General features: G+C 46.5%; 1 protein-coding gene and 1 pseudogene across 9 annotated transcripts in view; both read right to left on the bottom strand.

The window, feature by feature from the left end:
* The window catches only part of DOCK9 (dedicator of cytokinesis 9), a 1,255,128-nt gene that overhangs the window by 80,523 nt on the left and 1,148,027 nt on the right, over positions 1-26,578 (bottom strand). The window lies entirely within an intron of this gene.
* On the bottom strand, positions 23,611-25,323 carry LOC147672956 (uncharacterized; annotated as a pseudogene).

Raw genomic sequence — 26,578 nt, 5'->3', positions numbered from 1 at the left:
TTATGTGACCTCGGTGACGTCATGTACGCGGACGACGCCTGGGCGGAGTCGCGTGGTGTCGCCCTGCCCCTGGCGTGCAGAGCTGCTGTGGCAAAAAGTTTCCGGATACAGTCTCACGCCTAGGGATAATTCTACGTGAAGGAATCTGTGGCTAGTAGTCTCTATGAGATACTCCTACCAGAGCCGACTGTCCACTTGATGCTCTTTAATGCAATCAATATAAAATCTTAGTGCCCAAATAATGGAGTCTCTCTTTTCCTTAGTGGGATGAGGTGGAGCAAAGGATTCCAGAAGAGTGATAACCTCCTCAATATGAAATGGAGTGACCACTTTCATTAGAACAGGAGCTTCATTCCTAAACACCAACTTACAAATATTTTATAAATTGAGTTGACAGAAAGTACCTGTAGCTCGCTCACACTTCTAGGCGATGTTATGATGATGATAAAGACGGTCCTCAACCTTAGCAGTCTCAAAGGTCCACTGTGCAGTAGCTCAAAAGGGGTGCACATCAGAAAAGTGAGGACTAAGTTCAAGTTCCACTGGGTCATCACAAAGGGTTTCGGTATAAACAAATATTGCAAACTATTCAAAGATCTCATCACAACAGGTGATTTAAATAATGAAGTCTGACCCAGCACAATGAAAAAGCTGAAAGAGTGGATGAGTAGCCCTGAACAGTGCTCAGAGCAAGTACTTGCTAGGCTAGGGACAGAACAAACAACACAGCTTCAGGCAACTTTGCTTGTGAGAGGACAATTTGATGAGTCATGCACCAATCTAGAAATTTGTCCAACAACTGACTTACACTGATTTTGTGGAAGGACACCTCACTGCCAAGATAACTTAAATGACCTCTGTGGAAGGTTGATGGAGGTCAGTTGCTGCTGCTCACTCTTCAAGCATGGAATTGAAATTGAGCAGGCCCGGACGTGCCTTACCTGCTTTGTTGCTGCAACAGAAGATCCTTCACTAAATGGCAGCTTGATCAACTGACATATGCTCATGCCCAGGAGTTCCAGGTGGCACACTCTCCTGGCCCAATAAGGGGACTTGAAACTGGTCTTTCCTAATCTTCATCAGAAGTCGGGATAGGAGAGTCACTAACTGGAAGGCATGAAGTAGTCCCGACGGAGGTGTCTGTTAGCTAGAGCTCCTTTGGAATCTCCAATGCGCAAACGTGCTGACATTGTGCTTCTTGGTAGTGACGAAAAGATCGAGCCAGGATTTTCCCCACTGCTAAATGACGCAGTGCGCCACCTCAGAGAGCAATTTCCATTTGTATTCCGAAACACATCTGTACCGTTGTTTGTTTGCCCTGGTGTTTAAAGATCCTGTCAAGTGGTTTACAAGCAGAGAAATTCCCTGTTAGTTCAGCCCCTTCCAGAGACGCAGGGCTTTATGTCACATGGCCCAAGACCTCACCTCACAGTACTTGTTGCAATACCACATGGTAATAGTGTTGTCCATGAGCACCACAACAAGCCTTTCTCTGCATTCAGCGCTAGCAAATCGCCCCGGATTCCAACAATTTAATGTGGAAGCGAGTCATCGCAGCAGACTAGAGGCTTCTGACATTCACCTCTCCCAGATGGTCTCCCCAACCAGCAGTGATGCATCCATGACCACCATCAGCTCTGGGTGGGGTAAAGATAAGAGCCTGCATCTGACCCAATGTGACCAGTAGTCACCACTGCAGATCTTTCGCAGTCTCCTCTGAAATCTGGATAAAATGCACCATATTCTCCTGGTGCTGTGTCCTCCTTGAGCACTCAATGCGGAGACTGCATGTAACACCTGGTATGTTTGACCAGCAGGATGCAGGACAACAACAACTCCAGGAACGTCAGACTTATCCACACTGAGATACATGACTGAGAGCGAATCATCTGCATCACAGCCTGAATGTCCTGGAATTTGGGAGAAAGGCACAAAACTGTACCATATCCAGAATAGCTCAGATGAAAGGGAGTGTTTGCAAAGGAGTCAGATATGATTTTGCCATGTTTAGAGTGAACCCCAACAATATTAACAGGTTTGCTACCGTCAGGAGCGGGTTGACGACTGCCTGGGGCGATCCCGCCTTCAACAGCCAGATGTCAAGTCAGTGGAATTCTAGTGTGCCAGATCTCTAAATGGGTGTTCAGACTACTTCCATCACGTTTGAGAACACCTGAGGTGCACTGGTGAGGCCAAAAGGGAGCCATGCAAACTGAAAATGGTTCTTGCCCACTTTGAACTGCAGGGAACACCTGTGGCCCTCCTGTAGGGGGGTATAAAAATAAACATCCAGCAGATGTAACAGCACCTTCCAATCTCTGGGGTCTAAAGCAGGCAGAACATTGAGAGGACGAAGATCTAAAATAGGATGAAGGTCTCTCTCCTTCTTCTGCAAAAGGAAATAGCAGGAGTAACACTCAGTTCCTACTGCCTACACTGGAACCCTCTCTATGGCCCCTTTGGCTAAAAGAGCCTGCAGTTCCTGCTGCAAGAAGGACAGGTGGCCCTCTGTCAGCTGCCCTGATGGTGTTAGAACAGGGTCTCCAACCTTTTCTGTAGTGAGAGCTACTTCTGATCAGTGAAAATCATAGTGAACTACTGAAGGCTAAGCAACTCGCACATTGCTACCAGACACCCTCACACCCAGCTTAATTGAATTTAAGGCCTAAAATCCATAGATCCAGATGCTATGGTTTGAACAAAAAGTCCTTTGACTACGACAGAGCTGCCAGGTGTCTCAGTGATAGTGTGGACTTTGTGGATGTATGAAAATGTGTGCGTATGAATGAGATATATGTGTGTAGGTGACGTAGAGACTGTATCATATGTACTTGTGGCACAGGACATACCTTTCGCCACATGTGGCACAGTTAAATGTATAACAGAAATGGGAGAAATTTAAAGTGCAGAAAAATGTTCTGCAAAAATGTTCAGAATATGGAACATTTTTCTGCACTTTTAATTTCTCCAGCTTTAACTGATGGCTGTATTTTTCACTTATAAATATGGCACAATATCAAGAAAATTCAACTGAAGAATTAACTTTGCATGGATTCCGTAAAAATCATCCTTAAAATTGTTTCTCATTTACAGACACCTAGCATCTTGCTCCCAGTGGCCTGTCGACACTGTGCCATATTTATAACAGAAAAATACATTTAAGTAGGCGGGGTTTTAAGTGAATAAATATGCTTCACAAAACATTAACATTCGCTATAAGTGTACTGGGGATGCCCAGACGTGGGTCCCAGGCACTCCACACCACTGGAGTCAAGCTAGCCGGGCTGATGAGAGGTGTTACCTCGAAACCGGTCCGGTCCTCGGATGCTTGATTCCGTTCTGGGAAGGACATGGCTTTTGTAGTTCGGACTGGACTGTTCCCATGGGGCACAGGGTCAGAGCTGATTTGCATATCGCCATTGTCTAACCCAGGGTGGTGTGGAGTGCAAAAAAACGATGGATTAGGACCCAGATCTTTTGACTGGGTTGAATGTGTGACATTGATCCTCATTCGGTCCATCACCTGTTGTTTTTGCAAACTCACAAAACATTAAGACTTATTTGGCTTAATTGAAAGTGGAGAACGACATTAATGCTTACTGTTTCATAGAAAAAGTTTTCTTCACTTTAAAATTCTCCCATTTGAAAAAAATAAAAAAAATGTTTTACTTCTAAATATGTCACAGTGTCTAATGGCCACTGGGAGCAAAAGGCCTGCTGCTTGTAATTGTGACACTTTGAAATGGGAGAACATTTAAATGAAGAGTTAATCATTAAGGTAACTTTTCATTTTAATTGTCTCCCATTTACAAGCATTCATAAGCAGCATTTTGTTCTCACCCTCCAATATTGAGTCAACAAGGACTTTTATTTAAGAGTTAAATACTTCATTTCTTCACCTCTGTGACCCAGACTGGTCCATAAATCTGACTGACTGAGCATTGCTCATTATCAGACCCTGCTATCTGCAGCCTGATGATAATAATGTAAAGCAAACACAGCCTTCCTTTAATGTTAAAAGAAAAATGTGACCCTGTGCTTATTTAAAAAGGAATTCAAGGCTGCAAGCTCCTTTGAAAGTGTTTGGGAGCTAACTGGTAGCTCGCGATTGACTGGTAGGAAACACCTGTGTTAGAAGGTGCAGCAGGGCGGAAAGAAATGGAAGGGTGTATCCCCACTTGACAATCTGGAGAATCCAGTTTTCTGAAGTGATGGCCTGCCACCCTTGGAGCAAATATCAGATCCTGCATCTGGCAAAGTGGTGTAAAAGCAGGGAACCATCAATGCATTTTTGCAGCTGCATGAGAGGCAGAGGACTGAGCTGCATGTTGTTCATGTGGTCACTGAGAACCGCAGCCCCAGTCATGAAAGGGTTGAAAAGCCTACTGTGCGGGTGGAGGGGTCTGGCTTTGGCAAAATGGAAAACCCCGACTGTAGCCACTGAAAGGGCTAAATTGCTAGTGGAATTGAGTTGTGCATGTAGAAACGTCCAAGGAACGTGCTGTGGCACTGCTTTCCTTAAACTCTTACAAGACTAAGTCTACTTTCTCATCAAAAAGGCGAGAGATGTCAAACGGCATGTCCATTAAGGATGCCTGGACATTGCCAGAGAAACTTGTAAACCTCATCCAGGTGTGGCGCTGAAGACCACACTGGTGGCAATCGCTCAACTTAAGCAGTCCAAGCCAAAATGCATGACAAACTTTGCAGCATCATGACAGTATTGAATGGCCTGGGTAAGGAACACCTTAATAGCTGGCAAACTAATACCACTGTATCCCCACCAACATGAGAGTAGCAGCCAAGAAGGAAGCTGGAATTCACTGACCTCAGAACAAGACTCATAAAGTTGATTTATTTTCCAAATATTTCTATTTATTTACACTCATGATCAGGCAGAGTAGAGGGAAAGGCACTGGGATATATTTTTCTTGTCGATTCCTTTACCACTAAGTGCTGTGGTGTCGGGGTTGAATAAGAAAGGCTAAGTCTCGTGCAATGGCAATGAGCGACCCGCCTGGTAACAAGTGGACGGGAACATAGTTTTTTCCATATGCCCAAAAGAGTACTTGTAAGGGCTTTATCAAAAGGCAGCAGGGGCCCATGAGAAGCCTATCTTGGTTGAAGGACCTCAGTTAACACACTAGTCTTCACTTTCATAGTGAGGAGCTGTAAGTCTAGCACTATTGTCACCCCTCACATAACTGCGAAGAAGGAGCTTTCTGCCATGGCAGGACCAAGTGGAGATACAAGGCCAATATCTGGAGTAGTATCCAGTCCACTGGCATATTGAAGTTCTTCATAGCAGTTTTCTCATCATATTTGGGAACACAGTCATCTCCCTCAATGTGATTGTAATTGCCTGAAGATTGTATAACGTTAAGGTCCTACCATGTAGTTAGGGCTAGGTATCGGAATCTGAAGGGTTGGCTAGAGGCTAGTCAGAGGTGGACGAGATCTCCGTCAAGGTAGTGATGGATTCTGCTTAGAGTTGGATGGCCAGATGGGCTGTACATTCTCCTCCGGCATCTGCATTGATGGGAAGGGGACTGGGGCAGGGAATGGCGCCACAACCAAAGCCAACACTGAAGTCAGTGTTGGACACAATACGGGTTCAAGAGCCACAGACAGTGCCATGGCTAGACAGGCCTGTAGACGTCTGATTGCATGGCCCTGTGGATCCTTGGGGCCCGCAGGCACATCAGGGGGAGCTGGTAAAGAGCCAGAAATGCACAGCATGGCCTATATGAAGACCTCTACTTGTTTCAATGTCGCCAATGGACCCAGGAATTCAGGGTGTTTAAGGACCAGACTTGGAATTGGCTCAGAATGAGATTGAGAGTGAGACTTGGAGTTATGTTGGTGTCCTTGTGCCCACTCTGTAGTTTGAGAGTGGCAGGAAGGGCCTGAATCCTGCTGCAACATCTTATGCTTTTTCTTGGACCTATCCTAAGACTTTGACCGCAACAATGATTTGACACGTGAATGACTATGGGAACGCTACCTTATGTTCGACTTTGACTGGTCACGGCTTGGAGTCTTCTTGTGTTTGGCAACGTAAAGTTTAGCCTCATGGTCCCATATGGCTACCAGGTTCATCTAAGCAGTTATCGCAGTCCCTGGAGTTGTGCTCCGCCCCCTGGCAGCATAAGCATACTTTGTGAGCGTCTGCCACAGACAACTATTTGTGACAGTCCCTATACAGTTTAAACTCTTTTGTTTTCAGGGGTGACATTATCCCCTACACACAGAATAAGCTGTAAAGAAGATTTGCGGTCTAAAAGCCAAGGGGAAATTCAGAGTTTGCTCTACAGGCACAGAAAGAAAGGAACTGACGTCAGTAAGCATGGGTGGCATTTATATGCAGCTTTACTTGTCACTCCTGAAGTGGAACGACATTGCTGCCGTCTGTCTGAAAATCTGGGGTGGATTCTTTCCTTGTGGAAACGCTGGCTACCCCATGACACCTTTTATTAACTATAGTAGATTGCTGAACTTAATTCTACAACACCTCAGTCAATTAACTCAGGGCTTAAGGGGCGCACACGCAGTATGGCCGCACTGTAGTGAGGCTCCTGCAGCCTGGTCAGAAGATCCTTTCCTGACTTACCAGCACCGAACCCGTCTCAATCCCTGCCAGGGTGTCGAGGATATCGAACTGCAGATCCGGTGAAAATTTTAGGGCGATCGGACCTTGCAGGCCGGGGTTATATGCGGCGGAGTGACAGACCGAGATCTGCACTGAAGCCTGGTGGATCGAACTGCGGGCGCAAGAGACTACTTTACGCCGCGCGCCGCACGAGGCGGATAGGCCTCAAGAGATAGACCGCCGGAGAAGGCCCGCCCTGCGCTGCTGTGGCGGAACCGAAGTGAATGCCACACCGGAACAATAGTGGACACTACCCGAACCATTGTGGCGGCCCGGATGGCGGTGAGATAACAGGTTTGCTGAAGGGAGCATAGGCATTGCGGTTGGACGTGCTGGCTATCAGGAGACGGAGGTGTAGGAAGACTGACTGAGTGCAGCGCGGCACCGGGGTGATCTACGACTGTTACTATCGCTCCAAGGCTCGAGACGAGCGGCGGACCCCCCGGCCTGCATGGCGGACGGATAGCGCATAATCACCGCGGGGCCTGGGACACGTACACGGGCCTGTTCCACGACGCTGGGCGGGCAAAAGATACCGAGGCAGCTGAACTTCAACGGCAAAGAACACCAGTGACAAGACAAGTAGCTTCCTACATGCCCTCACCTTACGGTGGTGTGTTGTGCTACTACTTTCGCAAGAGTTGTTCCTGAAGGCGCCATTAATAGCGGAATTGTCCGGGCACGCTGCGCTGTGCTAATGAATATAGGCTCTGATCTGTCCAAAGAAGAACGTGGGAAACGGCCCTTGCTAGCTGCTTCAAAACCCTACAGAAGACTCACGATGGGGAAACAGGACAATAGACAGCCGAAGCTGACATTTGAATCCACAACAACAAAAAATGGGTTGCGAAACACACCGGACACAGCGGGTTCGCAAAGCCCATCTACAACTGGTGCGGGTTCTAGCTCACCAACGCCGGATATGCAACAGATGATGCAGGAAATGAGACAAGGGTTTGCCACGATAGTGGATAAAGTGGACCGCATGTCGTCCAGGATGGAAGCCATTGTACAAAAAATAGATGTACATGAAGAGCGAATCACCAAGACTGAAAGACGAATCTCGGTTAACGATGACGCCACAGCCTCACACACCACTCAACTCTCGAGAATGGATAATATCCTTAGAGTCATTGCAGCAAAAATTGAGGAGTTGGAGGCTCGCAGTAGACGCAACAACATTCGCGTCACGGGCGAGCCGGAATCCACGAATACAGGGCGTATGGAAGAGTATGTGGAAAAGATTCTCCTCGCTGCGGCTGGGCCTGAGGCGTTCTCCAAACAATTTATAGTTGAGCGGGCGCACCGCTCGCTTGGACCGCGGCCTAAACCCGGAGCTCCGCCGAGACCCATCATCGCACAGCTCCTAAATTACCGAGACCGGGATACGGCGTTGCGGGCAGCGCGTCCCAACCAAAAACTGTCATGCGATGGGGTCCAGTTTTCCATCTATCCGGACTTTACAACCATTGTACAGGAGCAGAGACGTAAGTTCCTCGATGTCAAGAAAAGCTCCGGGCACTACAGATTGACTATGCGCTCCTGTACCCTGCAAAACTGAGAGTGACCCATCAAGCAAAACAACATTTTTTTCACGAATCCGCAGCAGGTGGATGATTTTTTGAAAGCTCTCCGACGGACAGGGCCGGGACGTAGAGATGAAGATGATTAGGGACAGGAGGATGAGCAATAGATGAACTAAGACATTTAACCCGGAGTTTGTATTGACTATGGGGGTGTTATGTCCTAATGGAGTTCACCAAGACATCTACGGAGATGCCTCTACCGTGTGAAAACACCTCTGCTGGTTGCGGATACTGTGGACGGGTACTGGACTGCTGGTGGTAACGTATTCCAGGCACCACCCCCTTCCCTTAGACTATGCCCCCAAGAGGCCGTACAGAGAGAAGGGCAAGGTGTAGGGGGTGGCTACGTGTGTTCCCCAGATGACCCCCATAGGGTGTACCCCGATGGTTCTGTTTGGCGCCTGTTTGATGTTGGGCTGTATCATTGATGGGAAATGCCCCTACTGTTGAGAGTGCACAGGTGTGCTTTGGGACTACTCGCATGGCCTTCAGGTGAGAAGTGCTGGGTGACTACACAGCGGCCAATGATATGTACACAATGGTATACAAAAGGACGGCATGAAAGAGAGCAGGTGGCAGATCGGGCCGATGAGGTGGGATGGAATAACTGCAGCTGTTATGGGCACTTGTTGGATACATGCTAATCATCTCCAATTGGTGACATAGACTCAAATGCATGTACTATATTGTCATGGAATGTGCGTGGTCTAAAGGATGCTCGTAAATGCAGACAAATATTATCTTATCTTGATAGGCATAACATAAATGTGGTGATGCTGCAGGAAACACATGTCCCCCCTCAGGTTACCCCTACTTTTGCTAGCAGGTGGGCTGGGATCAGAGCGTTCTCAAACTACTCGTCATATGCCAGAGGCACTGCCATTCTTATTCATCGCACTGTTCCCTTCACACTGCTGGGCCAGCGGATAGATAAAGCGGAGAGATATGTTGTGTTATGCGGGAGATTTGGTGGAGACACTATTACCTTCGCTAATTGCTATGCTCCCAATGTGGACACACCCAAATTTTTACAATGCTATGGGGAGTAATATCAGATATTGGATCGCGCCATGTCATATGGGGGCGGGGGGGACTTCAATGTAGCCATGGCTCCTGGATTGGATAGGGCAGATGGACAGACATTATATCAATCAAGGGCAAGGGATACACTGAGAGGTATTGTGGAGGATGGAGGACTTGTAGATGGCTGGAGACATTCACACCCTGGACTTTGAGAGGGGACACATTTTACCTCCTACACAGGAACGTGGGCAAGAATAGACTACTGCCTTATGTCTAAAGAACTGGCTCCCTAAATAATAGCTGCAAGACATTTAGCCAGGACCCAGTCAGATCACTGCCCGGTGTTGATTACACTGGCTGTACCAGGATATGTTAGCCCCGGGCGTCCTTGGCGGCTACAGCCCAGTGCCCTGTTAGACCCTGTATTTCGTGAAGAACTGAAGACAGACATAGAGGAATTTTTTCCACGCAATAAGGATGCTGTGGACAGTGTGGAGACCTTTAAGGTTACGGTCCGAGGTTGGTGCATAGCTAAGAGCTTTGGTGTATTACGGGACATACAGCGCACAATGCGGAAATTGGAAGGGGAGCAACAGATGCTGGGAGAAAGTACGAGACTATTGCAACAGCAGTTTCGAACCAAACTTTCAGAATATGACGCAGAGGCGCAACAGGAGGTGCATTTCAGGGACAAATATTGGAAAGTTCGCCAATATAATGAGGGAGATAGGCCGGGTAGAGTGTTGTCAGTGGCGGTGCAGGATGCACGGGGGACCAACACCATATTAGAACTAGTGGATGACTCGGGAGAGGCCTGTAGGGACAATGATCATATTTTGGCCGCACTCCAAGCACACTATAAGCAGTTGTACACCTCCCACTCCCCCGATGACATTGATCTTGAGGGTTTTCTGGGAGAAGAACAATAGTTACTTACCTGTAAACAGGTGGTTCTCCAGTATTGGTGTCTTTCATAGATTCACATGCCTGAATCATTCCCCGTCGTCGTAGTGGGAGTCCCACGGTACATAAAAAAGCAATAATATGCCATAATACATATAGCAAATATCAGAAGTACCAAACCAGGAAGTAAAGTAGCACCAGCTACAGTAGAAAAAACCTGCACAATCATGACTATCCTAGTCATTATGTATTAGTCCAAACTGCAGCCAATCAGGCGACAGCACCCACCAGAATGTTCTCCCCAGAGGCTCAGGCTCTCAGATTTTCTCGCACAGGAGTGAAACCCCAAAATGCATGTGAATCTATGAAAGACACCAATACTGGAGAACCACCTGTTTACAGGTAAGTAACTATTGTTCTTCTCCAGTATTAGGGGTGTCTTTCATAGATTCACATGCCTGAATCAGAATAGTAAGCAGTACTCCTAGCATAACGCTCGTAGACGTCAGAGTATCAAATATATATATATATATATATATATATATATATATATATATATATATATATATATATATATATATATATTACCTACTGGCTATCGCCAGTACGTATATATAGTTAGGATTAATTCCCTATGGGATTTCTGAAAATTCTATGTCTAATAACTTTGGCGTTTGTGGACGGAATCGGCTGAAATTTTCAGGAAAATGGCACATTTTGTTTCTGAGCAGCCCCTGAAAATTTGGTGGGGTTTCGTCAAGGGGGGGCTGAGAAAAAAGGGGGGTCCCAAAACGCGTTTTTTACATTGAGTTTTCCATAGGGCGGTTGGACTCACTTTTAGCTCGAACGGCTGAATGGATTTGCACGAAACTTGGCAAAATTGTAGGGACTGTTAGCCCGATGTGCCTTTGCTAGGTCTCAATATATGTGCTTCAGTGGATTTTGAGAAATTAACGTTTAAATCAAGATATATATCTGTAACAGCGCTCCGGGCAGCGATCCGGTCCGCTTACTTTTCGCGTTTCGGAACTTTGCGCGCAGAAAGCTGATTGGCTCTCCGGTGTCTGTCAACATTCTAAACAGTCCGGAGCGGCCGCCATCTTGTCTCTCGGTAGGATCGAGAGAGAAGAAGAGGTGAAAAACGAAAGGGGAATTTAATGAAAGGGGGCAAGGTATCCCCCTCTTGACCCCCTAGGAATGTTGTTGGGGTTATTAAAGGGTCCCGTGGGGAAAAGTAAAAAAAAATGATTTTTCACGGTAGAAGCGCTTCACGGGCCGCGAACTGGGCCGCAAACTGGTAGCGAAACGGGAATTCGCCATTTTGTGCTTCGTTAATTAAATTACTAGGTATAAGGGGGTGCGGGAGACGTATCCTAATCCCCTATGTTTCCTGAGGGTGGCTGAGGAGGCTGATATATGTTGATACATCTCTTCCAGCGGCTGTGCGTGAGCTTTTTTTTTTTTTGCTGCGTGACAGTCCGGTTCGGCCGCCATCTTGTCTCTCGGTAGGATCGAGAGAGAAGAAGAGGTGAAAAACGAAAGGGGAATTTAATGAAAGGGGGCAAGGTATCCCCCTCTTGACCCCCTAGGAATGTTGTTGGGGTTATTAAAGGGTCCCGTGGGGAAAAGAAAAAAAAAATGATTTTTCACGGTAGAAGCGCTTCACGGGCCGCAAACTGGGCCGCAAACTGGTAGCGAAACGGGAATTCGCCATTTTGTGCTTCGTTTTAATTGTTTAGAGACAAAAATTATCGCCGCACATCGGCCACAATGCATGAATATCGTTGAAAAGTCAGCGATATTCATGCATTATCCAGCAAATGCTCTTAGCCGTGTTATCCACCTTCCATTGGATAACATGGTTAAAAACTGCTCTGTGCGTGAGCTTTTTTTTTTTTTTTTTTTTTTTTGCTGCGTGACGTTTGTTAACGTTCGATTCGATGGAAATCAGGAAGTGTTGACCACCATTTTGTCACTGCGAGTAAATATTTTGTTATAAATGAATCCTTATTGATAAACATTGTCTGCGCCATCTTGCGTTTTGTCCAATGCCACAATTTTGTCCTGCACGGCAGCCATTTTAGATGCCTTGACCAGGGCCACTCTCTGCACGCCGCCGATTCTCAGCATGGCTCCCCACCCTCGCACGCATCTCCCCCACGCAATGGTCACCCCCGCTCTCTCTCTCATGCATGGGCCATATACTTCCCCCATCTGCGCTGCTCTTCTCTGAGAATCACACCCTGTGCCCGCTCGACACCTCCCTTTCACCCTATTCACTACCGCACCCTCTGACACTTCTCTTCCTCTGTGTCCGATTGTCCAGGCCGGACCTAGGCTATCACCTAGCCCTGCGGATGTAGTTTATGGCCCCAGCTGTAGAGAATTCAGACATGCCAACCCTCCCGATTCAGGCGTGTGACTACTGATTTCAGTGCTAGTCTCCCGCCTCCCGATTTCTGCAAGCAAAAACCCGGGGGTATATTACGAACAACTAGCGATAATTTTTGTCTCTAACTTGTTTAGAGACAAAAATTATCGCCGCACATCGGCGATTTTTATCGCAGATAAACCTTGCTATTATCGCAGAAAAGTCAGCGATATTCATGTATTATCGAGCAAATGCTCTTAGCCATGTTATCCACCTCCCATTGGATAACATGGCTAAGAACTGCTCAGGGCAGGTGTTAGATTTTGGAGATATTCGCGCTTAGCGCGAATATCTCCAAAAGTTGGTAATAGAAGATAGCGATGTTAGGGACTGTTTCCAGTCGCTAACATCTTGGCACGCCACTTTGCATGTCATTAGTGATAAGTATCACTGACATGCAAAGCGGGGCCCAAGATGGTCGCTATCTCCTTTTAGCTGTCACTAACTGGTGTTAGCGACAGCTTGGTAATAGGGAGATAATTTTATCTCCGCTTTCATGGCTTTTAAAGCCAAAAAAGCGGAGATAAACCCCCTTGATAATATGCCCCACGATTCCTTGGGGGTTTCAGCTGACAGGGCTTGGTATTGTGTTACATGGTAATTTTTCCAGGAAACGTCAGAGGGTCGATGCAGGGGTTCTAGAAGAGGTGATAAACCATTTAAGCCTCATGAACAAGCGCATGGTCTTTTAAAGATTTGTGAAGTACTCGGGGCGGCGGTGTGTGTGTGCCCTCTTTCAGGAGCGGGCGGGGGGGCACTGCCAGCAACTTGCCAGGTCAGGTAGTGTTCAACACGTGCATCACCCTTTCTCTGCCTGCTATTGCGCTCCATGCTTCGGAAAGGTAAGAAAAAGAACGTGCATTTGAGTTTGAAATGTCCGATCCTGCAGCAGCACACTTCCAAAGCCCACACATGACAATAACCCGATTCAAGGCCCCATTCACCCGTTTTTTAAAAAATAGATAACACTCCAACAAAGTAAGATTATAAAACTTTATTAACTATTAACTATAACGAACGGAACAAAAACTAAAAACATTTAAACATTTTTCAACACAACAAGCAACAATGGTTAGAAGCTGTCTTTTGTGCGAATAGTCCCAAGGCAGCACAACGTGCAGAGTTCTGGACGGCACCCAGGTGATGTCGCCTGGGTGCCGCACTGGTTTTGGGATCCTACAATGCAGCACAGAAAAACAGCGTGGGGCGTCCCGGGTGGTGCGGGGGGAGGCCTCGTCAGTAGCGGTCTGTTGTGCGAATAGTCCCAAGGCAGCAGAACGCGTTGAGATGTTGATGGGACTGTGTCCAGTGTCACATGGCTGACACAACATGTACGACAGGCACCCAGGTGATGTCCAGTAAACTGCTGCACTGGTTTTGGTATCCTACAATGCTGCTCCGAAAATTGGCGTGCGGCGGCCCGGGGGTGGGGGAGGCGGCGTGAACGGGCCTCCCCAGGTGGCGGCCATCCAGCTGAGTTGCGCCCGCTCTTGCGGCTACAGCGTCTCGCTCACCATGTTGTTGAGTTGCTTCCACTCTTGCAGTGCAGCGATAGGCGGCTGCCACATGGCTCTTAAAATGGCGGACGGCTCCTCGGTTTTGGGCCTGGTCCACTGAAATGGCCCTGGGACACCTTGGAACTCGGACGCTTGCCTGCTAGGGCTTGGGCTCCATTCTCGAAAAGCGTCCCCTCAGCCGTGAAGATTCTACAAAAGTCTTGGGGGCCCCCGACTCCCGCAGGCTTCCGGTGGGGAGCGGCTGCCATGATTGCTCGCGGAATGACCACGACGGAGCCACGAGATGGTGGTGCTCTCATGCTGACGCCAGCTTCAGTCTGAATGATCCAGAAACAAGGTGGGGCTTTCATCGTTTGGGAAAAAAAAATGTTCTAAACCAATGAAAAGTGTTATTTTTAGGTCATATGACCAAGCCTTCCATCTTTAGGAAACCAAAAGTAAAATGAACCAATGAAAAGTTTTATAAACAAGTCACATGACCTGTTATGCGGCATAGGGCTACAAAAAGCGTAGAAAATCCGTTGGCACATGAGGCGGCGTCAGTAGCGGACCGATGTGCGAATAGGCCGAAGGCAGCACAACGGGCCGAGATCCGGATGGTACCGAGGTGGTGTCCAGCAAATTGCCGCACTGGTGTGGCCATCCTACAATGCTGCGCCGAAAGACGGCGTGTCCAGCTGAGTTGCGGTCACTGTTGCGGTACAGTGACTCGAACGCGCCGAGATCCGGATGGCACCGAGGTGGTGTCCAGCAAATTGCTGCACTGGTGTGGCCATCCTACAATGCTGCGCCGAAAGACGGCGTGTCCAGCTGAATTGCGGTCACTGTTGCGGTACAGTGACTCGAACGCGCCGAGATCCGGATGGCACCGAGGTGGTGTCCAGCAAATTGCCGCACTGGTGTGGCCATCCTACAATGCTGCGCCGAAAGACGGCGTGTCCAGCTGAGTTGCGGTCACTGTTGCGGTACAGTGAGTCGAACGCGCCGAGATCTGGATGGCCCCGATGTTGTGTCCAGCAAGTTGCCGCACTGGTGTGGCCATCCTACAATGCTGCGCCGAAAGTCGGCGTGGGGTGCCCCGTTGGCTTATGAGGTGATGTCAGTAGTGGACCGATGTGTGAATAGGTCGGAACCAGCACAAGGCGCCAAGATCCGAATGGCAAGTCCTGGATGTTGAGTGCCTCAGTTGAGAGTTCTGAGCAGTGCTTGTAAGACTATCTGAAGTTTATTATAAGAATCAGAGTAAGTTGAAGACTGTCTGAAGCTTATTTGCAGCTTTTGCAGCTTCACTATTGCCCAAGGTGGTGTCCAGCGGAACTTTTTTCCTTTTCCTTTCTGCTTCTTTTCCTACAATCCGTTTCATCTGAAGACACGACCAGGTCCCTGAATGTGTGTAGGGGGACGCTATTGATTGAATGAAAATGGCGGCTTGACACAAAGCTGACTCAAGCGTTACTGTTGATGCTATACAGACAAAAATTGGTTTTCAGTTTGTACATTCTTCAGGTTTTTTTTTTCCATCCAAGTCTGATTGAGAGTTTGTAGAAAAATGGCTTCAGATTTTCCACATACTACTCTTCAACATTCTTCCTAAATGTAACAATGTGAAACTCACTAGGAGAACGGCTGTTTCTGTTTCCTTTCAAAATGCTGCCAACAATATTTTCTGAATGGAAGACACCATCTTGTAGCATAAAGGGCCGAAAGGGGTTCTGGTCTGGCCGATGGTTGGTGGAGACATTTTGACTATATCTTGGACCTGCCCGGCCTCGCCCAAAATGGCGCCGGTATAAATGGGACTCGTAACTCCTTGCCCGCAAATGTATATCTAGAAAATGTTATTGTAAGTGGCCCTGTCCTATTTTAATTACAAAATGTATGTCCACCGATTCCGCAACTGTTAGACACCTTAGTTCTTGCAACCTAATGGCCCGCTCGTTACGTTCCTCTACAGTGTAAATGTCTCCTCATCATATACGATTTCAGTTTGCTCCGTGGCCGGCCCACGTGGTTATAGGCCCGTATTTGTATACTGACATTTTCACAATAAAGGTTTTTAAAACAAAACACGGTAGTAGTATTTACATTGGTAAAGTTTTTACTTTTAGTCACTGTTTTCGAATCAGTAAAAGGCAAGTGAAATAAAGCAGTCCAATTACATGACGGATAAAAGGTATAATATGTAGGAACGCAGTAAAGATAAATGGTCAAGGGCAGTTGTGTTTTTCATGTCTGCAACATAAAGTGATCAATAAGAATCTGATAATCAGGCGTATCGGCGACTAAGACAGCAGGCCGAATCTCTTTTACTCAATGGCTCCGTCATGGAAGGAAGAAACGCCCTTTTTCTCGAAAAAGGAATATATTTTACTTGCAAGACAGTTGTAAATTTTCCGGGAAAGTACATTAGCCTGGAATATTATAACATATGTTTGAAAAAAAAATATTGTTCGAAAACAATAAAAAGCGTAATTTTTAGGTCATATGACCAAGCTTTTCATCATTAAATTAACAAAAGTAAAATATTAACAAGTCACATGACCTGTTATGCTTACGTTACGCGCTGCGCGCCGCGCCTCGGATCACTTCCGGGTGCGCTAACGCGGCGTGTCATATAACGCATTACGCGACAGCGTAGGTCAAGAATATAGTCAAAATGTCTCCACCAACCAGCGTTCAGAACACAACCCCTTTCAGCAGTCCAAAAAGTTCTGTTAAATGACAACAGAGGGGACAGGCAACAAGAACCATCAGTCAAAGAGGGGAGGGCAAGTTCTTCTCTTCCGGGTCATGTTGGGGCGCTACCGGAATTGATCGAATTGGTAGTCTACAGTATTTCTGGATGTTTCAGACTAAAGCTGGCGTCAGCATGAGACCACTACCATCTCGTAGCTCCGTCGTGGCCATTCCACGAGCAATCATGGCAGCCGCTCCCCACCAGAAGCCTGCGGGAGTCGGAGGCCCCCAAGACTTTTGTAGAATCTTCACGGCTGAGGGGACGCTTTTCGAGAATGGGACCCAAGCCCTATCAGGGAAGCGTCCGAGTTCCAAGGTGTCCCAGGGCCATTTTAGTGGACCAGGCCCAAAACCGAAGAGCCGGCCGCCATTTTGAGAGTCCTGTGGCAGCCGCCTATCGCTGCACCGCAAGAGCGGGAGCAACTCAACTACGTGATGAGCGAGACGCTGTAGTCGCAAGAGCGGGCGGTAAACAGCTGAATGGCGGAAGAGGCACAGTGTAGCAAAAGCGGGCGGAATGGCAACTAAAACGGTAAAGGGGCGCCCCACTACAGCTTGTCTTCAGGTCAAACGGATTGTGGGACAAGGTCCAGAATTGAAGAGTCATCAAAAGGCAAAAAGTTCCGCCGGACCCCGGGAGCCGGCCGCCTATGTCGGGGGCGATCTCAGGCTACACCAGTGCTATAAGACTTGGGGAGGGTGTCGGAGCCAAGCGTCTTCTCCGAGTCCATGGCCATCACACCGCCCCTCAGGGGCCTCCGTCAAGCTGTTTAGGAAGCTAACATATCACATTGTTTTCTAATGCAGTCAGGTCCACAAACGACACTCACTTACTTTGAGAATAGTGAAGCTGCAGGAGGTGGAAATAAGCTTCAGACAGTGTTACAAGCACTGCTCAGAACTCTTAACTATGGCACCCAACATCCAGAACTTATGCTATTTGAGAATGGCAGTGACATCGAAGCATCTCAGGGACCAAAACCATTAACGTACTTTCACGTATGAAAATCTTACTTGGGGAGGGGGCAGGAGCGAAGCGCCCCCTCCCAGTCAGCGCCACCACACCGTATGTTGAAAATTTGAAGCCATCGTTCTACAAAGTCAACCAAACTTGGATTGAAAAATCTAGAAAAATGTACAAACTGAAAACCAGTTTTGGTCTGCATAGCATCAGTAGCAACGCTTGAGTCAGCTTTGTGTCAAGCCGCCATTTTGATTCAACAAAGCACAGGCATTGAAAAAGGCTCAAATTCAGAACTCTAAACTATGGCACCCAACATCCAGGAGCTTGCCATCCGGATCTTGGAGCCTTGTGCTGCTTTTGATCTATTCACACGTCGGTCCACTACTGACATCATCTTATAAACCAACGTTATGTAAATAGTTTTTTAATAAAATGTTTTACCCTGTTTCTTTGCTGGTGTGTTGTCTATATTTTTAATATTTACATAGGGTTTGTCGTTATTTTGTGCGGGATGGGTGATGGAGCCGAGCTGTCTTGCAGCCCTCATGGTGTGGAGCTCAGTTCATCTCACTATTTTCGTATTTGTCATGAAGGGTTGTTCCTAATATTTCTATTTTTGCGAGGTCAAAAAGAGATCCAATTAGTGGCCTACTGATTTTGCTCGATTACTTTTATTTTTTTTACACGATTTTTCACTATCTGCAAAGACTAAACAGAGTATTGCGACTTTGTGCTTGTTTGTAAATAGAGAATGTTCCAAAGAGAACCAATTCTAAAACAGTAAATGCTTGGACAACAATCAATCAAATGGAGAGACAAGCAGGCACGACGGATTACAACGGGGGCAAAGGCTTGCGTTAACTACCGTTCACTATCTGCAAAGAGAGAGTACTACTAAGACAAAAGAGGGGAGGGGGGGGGTGCAGCGTTCAAAGCACATCAGCGTGCATAAATACGAAAATGTTTTTATCTATCACGTACTTGACATTTTAAAGCTTTTCATATTTGCTATTAAAAAACCAATGAAATTCACAGAAAAAACCATAGGTTATAGTGGATATATAGTTAGGAATTTGCATTTACAAAACCTTGAAAATTCAATGAAAAAACCATTGGTTTTAGGCCATATATAGTTAGGGATTTGCATTTACAAAACCTTATTTTACTCGCATAAAACCATTGAAATTCCATATATAGTTATAAGCGCTAACTATATATCGCGCACCCGCAATCCACTGCTGATGATGTCACATATTACATCATTCATGACATGGTTAGTGACATCACTGATGACATCACTGATGACATCTCAAATGACATCACTGATGACATCACTGAAAACATCTCATTTGACATGACTGATAACATCACTGATGATATCATTCATGTGATAATACGATGAACCTCTTCAGACTCTAATATAACCTTAGATACAATCAGTGTAAACAGACACTCACAGACTGTCACTCATCCATGGAGTTACTCACACACCTAGTCAGTCATGCAAAGAATCAATCACACCTCCATTTCCTCAACTATACAGTTATACAAAATGTACTTATTCAAACATATACTAACACATATTTACTCTATTATACAATCCCTGATACAAGTTCACAATGATCCATACAGCCACTCACACATTCACTGGCTCTTATGCACAGTTATTTATATATGTCAACTCTCACATGTACTGTGTTTTACATATGTACTTACTTTGACATGTAGCACTGAGATATCCATTCACTCACCAATGCACTCATGCACACAGTCAACCGCCCATACAGCTGTTTCCACATGCACTTTTGAAACCATACATCTAGTGAATCAACTGCTCACACATCTATGCACAGAGTCATACACCTCCCAGCCACCTACACACACACTCAGTATCCCATACAAATACTTGGGCAACCAATCAATAACCCATATAGTTACTCATATAGCTACTTATCAACACATGCAACAGTTTACAGAACAACAGACATCATGATGCACAAATTAAGACAGTTTAGTCACTAACCCATGCACTCAGTGAGACACATTTAATCACTCACTCATACAGTCAGTCATGCACCTACTAAATCCTTCATCCAGACACTTATATATCCACTCATTCTTCAATATGTAAGAGATATTTTAACTTTACAGAAACATACAGTCACTGCATGTTGTCATCAGTGATGTCATTTGAGATGTCATCAGTGATGTCATCAGTGATGTCACTAACCATGTCATGAATGATGTAATATGTGACATCATCAGCAGTGGATTGCGGGTGCGCGATATATAGTTAGCGCTTATAACTATATATGGAATTTCAATGGTTTTATGCGAGTAAAATAAGGTTTTGTAAATGCAAATCCCTAACTATATATGGCCTAAAACCAATGGTTTTTTCATTGAATTTTCAAGGTTTTGTAAATGCAAATTCCTAACTATATATCCACTATAACCTATGGTTTTTTCTGTGAATATATATATATATATATATATAAATACAGTATACATGTATAACAATAATCATCAACATCTGAATAACGTCTAAAGAGCATAGAGGAGGAGGAGGTGGAAACAGAGGCTCACCTTATTTGAAAAGATTGCGCAGCACTGCTCTTCCAACCGAAGCATCTGCGTCGTCTGCTGAATCTAGACAGTAGTGCCTAGTAAAGGTGTGTCTGCTAGACCATGTAGCAGCTCTGTAGATCTGTCGAAGAGGCACACCAGCAAAAAGGGCAGTGGAAGAGCTAACCGCCCTTGTAGAATGTGCTCTTGGCAAGGCCTGTAAGGGTCTACCGGCCTGCGGATGACAAAGTCCAATTGTAGAGGAGACCCATCTAGCAATGGTCTGTTTTGAAACTGCACAGCCCTGGCGCTGCCGGCCATAAGCCACGAACAGTTGGTCTGTCTTGCGGATGGCAGAGGTTCTTGATAGGTAAAACTTGAGACATCTTCTAATATCCAACGAATGCAGTGCTCGTTCAGCCGGCGACTGTGGGGTTGGAAAGAATGTCTTGAGGACAACCGGCTCATTCAGATGAAAATCCAAAGGCACTTTTGGCATGTACGTTGGATTAGTACGAAGTACTACCGAGTCCGTGGTGAATTGGATGAAAGGCGATCTAGATGTAAATGCCTGAATATCGCTAACCCTTCTAGCAGCTGTTAAAGCTAGTAACAATGACACTTTCCATGTTAAAAATTTCAGGTCCACCTTATGGATCGGCTCGAAAGGGTGACGCATGAGCTGAGTAAGTACGACATTCAAATGCCATGTAGGTGGAGGTTTCCGCACAGGCGGAAACATACAAAACAATCCTTTGAAAAATTGCTGTATGATCCGCACGGAAAACAAAGAATTTGATCCATCTTGACGAAATCTAGAAATGGCAGCCAGGAAGACCTTAAGAGTAGAATGCGCCAAACCCAATCTGGCCAAGTGCAAAAAGAAGGGAAGAATTTCCTCTGGTTTGGCATGAATGGGATGAAGACCATTAGACTGGCATCATGCACAGAAACGCCTCCACTTAAGTTTGTAGGTCTTGATCGTAGATGGAGCTCTGGCCTTCGCCAGTACCTCCTGGCAATCCTGTGGAATGTTTAAGTGTGCAAATTCCATGTGCTGAGGAGCCAAGCTGACAATTTCAGCGAGTTCGGGTCCGGATGGTACACTCTGCCCTTGTGGGTGGAGAGAAGATTCGGAATGCGAGGAAGTTGGATAGGGTTGCATTCCGAGAGAAGGAGCAGCTCGGTGAACCAGTATTGCCGGGGCCATCGTGGGGCAATCAGTATCAACCAGCATGGCTGCTTCTTCAACTTCTTGATGACTTTCGGGATCAGAGGTATCGGTGGAAAAGCTTAAGCGAATATTTGATTCCAACTCATCGAAAGGGCATCCCCGCACGAGTCCTTGTGGGGAACCCAGCTTGCAAAGTATGGGCATTTCCGGTTCTGGTGCTTCGCAAACAAGTCCAGATCCGGATGCCCCCATGTCTGAAAGATGCGGTCTAGAGATGGTTGATGTAGTTCCCACTCGTGAGTGCAGCCTGTGGATCTGCTGAGAGAGTCCGCTAACACATTCGCGATTCCCGGGACATGGACAGCTGACAGATGGATATTGTGAGTCAGGGCCCAACTCCAAATCTCTTGTGCCTGGTGCGACAGCCGGGCTGATCTTGTGCCTCCCTGCTTGTTTAGATAATGCATGCAGGTGGTGTTGTCTGTCCGAATCAAGACTGTGGTGCATTCTAGGGTCACCTGAAAGGACTTCAGGGCTAGAAAGATGGTGTGCAATTCTAGCCTGTTTATTTGCCATCTCATTTGGATTGTGTTCCATTTCCCGCTGACCGTCAAGCCTTGGAGGTGTGCACCCCAGCCTGTCATTGAAGCGTCTGTCGTCACTATGAACCTGGGCACTTCCGTGAGGAAAGAGCATCCCACTTGTATGTTGCAACCTTGACTCCACCATTGAATCGCTTCTCGCATTCGTGGTGTTATTTGTATGATATCCTCGAAGGACCCCGACACCTGTATCCACTGGCAACTGAGCTCCTCTTGCAAGGGCCTCATCCGAAGACGACAATTGGGAGTGAGAAGAATACAGGAAGAAATCATTCCTATGAAGGACTTGAACATGCTCACTGAAACGCACCTTTTTAACAACAGTGCCGCAGCCAACCGTCGTATCTTTTCCTGTCTCTCCTTTGAGATAAATACTTGGGCGAGCTTGGTGTCCAGTGTCGCTCCCAAGAAAGTCTTTCTCCTTGCTGGCGTTAGGTGCGATTTCTCGAAGTTCACTGAGAAACCCAGGCTTTGCATCAGTGACAGAGTTTTTTGAATGTGAGTTTTTACCATGTCGAAAGAACTGGCCTTGATAAGGCAATCGTCTAGATATGGATATATCTGTATCGACTGCAACCGAAGGTGGGCTGCCACCTGGGCCAGTATCTTCGTGAACACTCTGGGGGCTGAGCGCAGTCCAAAGGGAAGAACTTTGAACTGGAAATCCCTGCCAGCCACTCTGAATCTTAGAAACTTCAGATGCCTGGGAAAAATTGGAACATGGAAGTATGCATCCTGAAGGTCGAGTGTTGCCATATACTCTCCCGCCGAAAGAAAATGGAGGATTTCTTAAAGTGTCAGCATCCTGAATGACAGTTTTTTGAGGAATTTGTTGAGGGCACGCAGGTCGAGGATGGGTCGCCATTCCCCCGACTTCTTGCGAATAAGGAAAAATCTTGAGTAGAAGCCTTTTCCTTTCTGATGATGAGGTACTCTTTCTATTGATCCTTTTCCAATCATTTTTTTTTTTTTTTTTTTAAATCTGTTTTATTGACACACGTGGCATACAGTTACATTTCTTACGTTCATAGTTCAAAGGGGAAACAACATTTGTAGTAGCTCGTACATCATCAGTGCGAGTGTTGGCGATGGTGGAAAGTCAATAAGTGCACTCACTGTTAAAGAGCTCCATCCATTGTCTTGGGGCAGTCACTGCATTCACCAAATCATTCGCTTCACTGCTACTGTACAGTGCGATGCGCTCTGCAGCCTCACTGTGGTGTCGGGCATCCTTTTCCAATCATAGTGTTGATCTGGGCAAACAGCTCCTTGAGATGTGCTGGAGGTGGTCCTCTGGGGGGAAGTTTGGAGGAGTTTTTACGAATTCCAAAATGTGACCTCTGGCTACCACATCCAGAACCCATTTGTCTGTGGTAATCTTGGACCAATTTAAGTAATTTTGGGATATTTTTCCCCCAATTTGGTTCGGGTTGGGACAAAGTGGCGGCAGGATGCGTTTCTCACTTCTTATTGTCTCTTCCGCGATAGTTGGATTTTCCTCGAGACTGAGAGAAATTTCCTTTTCTCTGTTCGTAAGTCTGTTGACGATATGGCTGGTATCTTTGGTTTCCCTGGGCGGAAGCATAGGAGCGCTGTTGGTTATAGCCTCCTCTATTAGAGAAATTCCCTCTTCCTCTTGCTCCACGAAAGGAAGACTTCCTGTATTGTAAAGTGCCCAGCGAACATGCTGTCTCAGTATCTTTCTTGATGGCTTCCAGAGCATCGTCAACATGCTTTCCAAATAAATACTCTCCATCATATGCCATATCTATAATCCTTGTTTGGACCTCCTGCCGAAAGGATGTTGCCTTCAACCATCCTTGCCTCCTGAGAACAGCTGCACCCGCTAGCTGACGAAAACCTGTGGCAGCAACGTCCACTGCAGCCTCAATCATCTCAGACGAGACGCACTCTCATTCCTGAAGGATCTTCTTTGCTTCAGCCCGATCTGGCTCGGGAAGTTTGTCCACATACGGCGAGATGACTGACCACATCTGCCTATCGTATCTCCCTAATATGGCTAGAGAGTTAGCGGCTCTAATAGTTGTAGCTGCAATTGTAGAAACTTTTTTCGCGATAGAATCTAGACGTCTCCCGTCTTTATCTGGCGGAACAGAGACCTGAGATGTTGGGTTAGAAGACCTCTTTTGCGCTGCCTGCGCTACCACAGAGTCTGCTTACGCTTGTCCAATGAGGCACGCTGGAGATGAATTTGGCGTCCTATATTTTTTATCCACTCTCGGGAGCACTGCTGGCAAAGAATTTGGCTTGGACATGATCTTCAGTCCTTCCTTCCATATGAACTCTATGATCGGAATGGTCCAACTCTGTTTTTAGGTCGAAGACTTGAAGTCATACAAGAAGCAGTCTTCTTGTTTTGACTCCATAGTTATCATGAACCTCCTTGTTGCTCTATCAATGATCTTGTGGAATGAGGCAATGTCCACAGGAGGTGACTCTGATGTTGTAGGTTCCGCCGGAGAGGGCGTGTTTGCATTGTAATCCTCATACTCCGACGATTCTGACCTATTGTCTAATTCTCCTTCTTCCTGCTCCTCATGATCTGAGTACTCTTCATCTTCTGTTTGAGGAGCTGTAACTTGTGACGCAGACAATGTTGGACGTCCTTCCTCCAACGTCACAGAAACAACTGGCTGTGCCTGCTTTGAAAGCGGCGTCGCTGTTTTAGGTCTTGGCGTAGATACCTGAGAGTCACCTGACTCTGAAGGTGGAAAACGCCTATAGTAGTCGCTGAGCATGTATTGTAGATTGCGAAATAATTCCTCAGGCATTTGCATGCCGGGAGCAGGCCTGTCTTCATGTGATAAAGGCTCTGTTTCATGCATATCTTCCTCCGTACCGTCTTGAACCTTAATTTGGAGATCAGACGGACTTCTGGCCGCTCCAAAGTTTTCATCTTCATAGGATCCTTCCTCATCCGAATCCAAAAGTTTCTCTGGCACTACCAGCGTAGAAGGAATCGCCTCATTAGTAGCTCTTTTCTTTAACAGCGTAGCTGTAGTTGCAGGTGATGGTAACGGTATCCCAGATGACTGTGCTGACCAGACTTGTAAGGTAGTGCAGCTTGACAGTGGTGGCGTCGATGGGATCACCTCTGTCATCGACGAACCTGCTTTTTGCTGCTGAATTGTTTGCCTCGTCGTCTGTACCATCGTCGACGATAGATCTATCTTCGTCGACGACGACTTTTTAGATGATATCTTCGTCGACGACCTCGTCGAGGTCGTCGCCGGTAGCTTCGTCGACGTGGATTTCATCGTCGACGAGGATTTCATCGTCGACGGTAACGTCGTCGGCGAGAGCTTCGTCGACGAGAGCATCGTCGACGGCACAATTTTCTTCATCGACGGGGAGCCAACCGTCGACATTAGATTCGTAAACGAGGAGCTCGTCGACGGTACCTTAGCCGTCGTCGACGGGACTATAGTCGACGACGAGATATGCCTGATCTGCACATGAGCCAGCATAGGCGATGAGGCCGAAGACATCACTAGAGCTGGCTTAGGTGATGAAAAAGTCATCGTGCAGGTGGTAGACGTGGCCACATGAGAGGAAACACAATCCTTTTTTGACGTTGAAATTGTCAAAGGTGGCAACTGAGGAGGCACAGACTTTGAAGATTTCTTGGGAACTGAAGTTTTCCCAGACTTCTTAGAGGGCGTACTATCCATCTTAATAGGTGGAAGAGTCTTTTTTGAAACACTAGGCCCAGAAGAATCCAGAGAGGATTGGGCCTTCTTTGTCACCTTCGCCCTTGGAGATGAAACTTCAGTTTCAGCCTTCCTCTTAATAGAAATTAGTGAAGAACCAGAGGCAATGCTTCCTACCTCAGACAAAGGGTCCTCCTTGTCCTTGAGTCTGTTAAACCACAACAGCAGTCGTCCTTCTCTGTCCTTGATGGTCTTAGGGGGGAAGGTCTGGCAGATCTTGCACTCTTTTGCCTTATGGTCAGGATAAAGGCAATATAAACTTTTTTGTGGGGATCTTCTTTGAATAGCCTAAGCTTCCCACAAAAATCACAGGCCCTGAACAGGGATCTAGAAGTAGACATCTGAAAAACTTGAAGAAACTAACTAAACTTGAAGAAAAACTGAGCAAAGCTCAGGGAGACTCCCTTCACACGACGTGCGGTAGAAAATCTGAGAGCTTGAGCCTCTGGGGAGAACATTCTGGTGGGTGCTGTCGCCTGATTGGCTGCAGTTTGGACTAATACATAATGACTAGTATAGTCACGATTGTGAAGGTTTTTTCTACTGTAGCTGGTGCTACTTTACTTCCTGGTTTGGTACTTATGATATTTGCTATATGTATTATGGCATATTATTGCTTTTTTATGTACCGTGGGACTCCCACTCCGACGACGGGGAATGATTCAGGCATGTGAATCTATGAAAGACACCCCTAATA

Source organism: Lissotriton vulgaris, assembly GCF_964263255.1.
Source record: "Lissotriton vulgaris chromosome 8 unlocalized genomic scaffold, aLisVul1.2 SUPER_8_unloc_1, whole genome shotgun sequence".
In the NCBI taxonomy this organism is placed as follows: domain Eukaryota; kingdom Metazoa; phylum Chordata; class Amphibia; order Caudata; family Salamandridae; genus Lissotriton; species Lissotriton vulgaris.
This window is presented reverse-complemented; position numbering and strand designations above follow the sequence as displayed.